The sequence below is a fragment of the Octodon degus genome, unplaced genomic scaffold (genome assembly GCF_000260255.1).
Source record: "Octodon degus isolate 3935 unplaced genomic scaffold, OctDeg1.0 scaffold00288, whole genome shotgun sequence".
Taxonomy (NCBI): Eukaryota; Metazoa; Chordata; class Mammalia; order Rodentia; family Octodontidae; genus Octodon; species Octodon degus.
This window is the reverse complement of record NW_004524864.1, coordinates 452032-455345: the sequence shown is the minus strand read 5'-3', so window position 1 is coordinate 455345 and position 3314 is coordinate 452032. Positions and strand designations below refer to the sequence as shown.

Below are 3314 nucleotides of genomic sequence, written 5' to 3'. Positions count from 1 at the left end.
GCTGGCATGTGGTGCTGGGGGATTGAACCACGGTCCCTGTGCTTTGTTTAGCTTAGCTTGTTCTAAGTAGGTGCTTTAGACCACTGAGCCATCTCACCAGCCCACTGAGCCATCTTATCAGCCCCGGGCTGTTTTCAAGATTTAGCTACTATGAATTGTGCTGTTATAAACACAGGGGTGCGTACACTGCTGTGGTTGGTGCTCTTCATTCTTTGGAGAAGCTACCTAGAAGGGGAATAGATGGAACCTATTGGATGATTCCATCTATTCCCCTTCTAGGAAGTTTAGATGCAACATCCAGTTTTAGTTTTTGAGGACTCCACACCGGTTTCCACAGTGGTTGCACCGCTGTACACTCCCACCAATAGGGGAGAAGGCTTCCTTTCCCCCACAGCTCTGCCAGCATTTGTTATCACTTCATTTCTTTCTTTTTTTTTTTTAAGAAGGTAAATCTGTATTTCTAGCACTGTAAATAAGTAGGGTATTCTAGAATTTTTCCAGCATTTTACTGGTTGGAATAAAAAACATGTTTGTATTTTATAAAAAGATTAAAACCATGCCTTATATAACAGTAATTTTACTAATAAAAGAAAATGACACTGCTTTGTGCACTATCTGCCAAATATTTTCCACTGATTTTTATGAAACCATAAAGTAGAAAGCGAATCTGGGGATCAATTTTTAAAAAGGCAATTAATACCTTTCTAAACATCCTGGAGCCTTCTCTGTCAACTTAGGATGCTTTTTTTTTTTTTTTTTTTTTAAAAAAAAGCTAACTTTTATCTTCATCAGACAAATGAATATTTTATAGAACAGGGGAGATCTAAGAATATCATTTATTATCTGAAGCAGTTATATAAGGAAAATTTCTCTTAAAAATGAAAAGAAAATTTTAAAATATTTTAAGAGGCATGTATTTTAAAAATATTCTACATCTATAAGATTTTGCAATTTAATTACTTTGGATTTTTAATATTTCTACATAATAACATTTGATAACTTTTTTTCTGTTTGTCTCTCTATTAATGAACCAGAAACTACTATAGTGGCCAAGATTTTCCCCTAGGCCTGGAAGACTCAGGAACAGATCCACACACACTTTTCCACTCTTGGAAATCTTCAGAGTTTTGCAGCCATGAAGTTAATATGCGGTTTCACCAAAGGAAACAGTGGCAAACCACGCTTGAATTCGGTCATGTCCTGAATCACTTCAGGTTGTGGCAAGGGTGGTGCTTGCGAAAAATTTACATCATTTTGACACGGGAACTTTCCAACAACAGGACATGAATCCATTTCCCTGGCAAGAACATGAACCAATACCTTATGTCTCCTGGGGGCATCTATTGCCAACATTTCCTTGTAGAATTTGATGATATCTTTCTTAGTTAATGTCTTTAAATATGCAACTTCTATATTATCTCTGTCAAAATTGTACTGCTGAGAGATGATCTCCCCCCAGTACTTAGCACACTCTGCAGACAGCTTCTTTGGTTTGTCTAGTCGGCGAAATGCTAATGCTTGAATGTGTTTTTGGAAGGCCTCTTCCGTCATGTCTTCTATGGCCTTTTCCATGGTAATTAAGAAGGCTTCCACCCTGCTTTCCAGGTAGTGAGGCAGCTTTTCAGACTGGATGATGAATCGCAAGCCCTGAATGCCATTGGCTCACCGGGGCCCACTGAAGACAATATAGCCCAGCTGCTTCTTGGTGCGCAGGGTGTTGAAACAAGGTTCAGAGATAATCTGACAGAAGAATTCTAGAAACATGTTCTCCGAGGTGCTCTGCATGTCTGTTTGATAGTATATCTCAATACCGCAATTATTGTGAACTTCATTCCTCTGCTGATAAACAAACTATCCTCTGTCAGGTAGCTGAACTTTTCTATACCGAACTAGTTGACTTGGAAGGAGAGGTTTCGTGTGAGCATGTTCAATAAGGGTATCTTCAACCATCTGCATAATTCCTAACGCAGCCTGCTTGTTATGTTTCCATGAACGAGGGCTTCAACGTGCAGCCATGACAGGAGCTGAGGTATGAAGGCCTTAAGGCGAACAAGGGTGACATCCTCTAGGGCATCCTTTAATTCATCTTTAGTCCAGGCCACTTCAGTCATCAGCAAGCGGAGGTAGTACATGGCATGCTGGTGAGGCTGTTCAGCCTGGAAATTGTTAAGAGACCGCATATATGCCTCTTTGATAATTTCAAATCTTTTTTTATCAATCTCAAAGGTAGCCATTTTCTCAGTAATCTTCTTTAGCAAAATTGGCTGCTTGTCACTGTAACCCTTCACAGAGAGAAGTATTGCATTCATTCCTGATGCAATGTCATAGCTCAAACCTGAGAGGCGTGCTGCATATATATACTCTTTTAAATCATCCTTCAATAACCTGATAAACAGGTATGTCATGTTGCAATGGAGAGGATCAGCATAAATGTAGCGAATACATCCCATAGATGGTATTTTGGAGGTCATAGCTCAAGCCTGCTAGCTCTGCTGCATATGCGTACTCGTTGAGTGAGTCTTTGAGGAGCTCAAGGTACAAATAGGCCATGTTACAGTGCAAGGGGTCCACATAAGCAAATGGGCTGAAAAATTCAAAGTTGAGACAAGCCTTTGACAAGAAAAACTTATCATCTTGCTTGAACCATAGTTTGCTCATAGCTGTATCCTGCATCTCACCACCACTTGAATATTCTTCCCCTTATCGTCTTTCTTCTTCGCTGAGGGATTCTGCTGGAACGCCATGACTGTTCCACCCAAGAAGCCAAAGCCTGCCGGCAGACTGGGACGGTGTGGGCCACGGAGGGACCAAGCAACAGGAGCGCCTGGGTGCCCGCCTCCCCTGCCGGTGTCGACCCGGCCCGGAGGACCTACGCAAGCAGCTAGGCGCCCCTGGGCCCACCCGGGACTCTCATCACTTCATTTCTTGATGACAGCCTTTCTTTCTCTTGTGAGATGGAATCTCAGTGTTGTTTTAATTTGCTTTTCTTGAATAACCAGTGATGTTGAGCATTTTCTTCTGAGAAATGTCTAATACTTTGAGCCAGGGATTGAACTCATGCTCCTGCGCTTGCCAGGCAAGTGCTTATTCAACTGAGCTATCTCCCCAACCCCAATGTTACTCCTTTGTTAGAAGAGTAACTGGTACATTTTTTTCCACTCTGTGGGTTGTCTTTTCACTTTCTTGATTTCTCTTTTCTTTTCCTTCCTTCCTTCCTTCCTTCCTTCCTTCTTCTTCTTCTTCTTCTTCTTCTTCTTCTTCTTCTTCTTCTTCTTCTTCTTCTTCTTCTTCTGCTGCTGCTGCTGCTGCTGCTG

The 3314-nt window shown here is 41.5% G+C and overlaps 1 pseudogene; it reads right to left on the bottom strand.

The window, feature by feature from the left end:
• Positions 1 to 499: 499 nt before the first annotated feature.
• Positions 500 to 2663, bottom strand: LOC101591764 (annotated as a pseudogene).
• Positions 2664 to 3314: the final 651 nt, after the last annotated feature.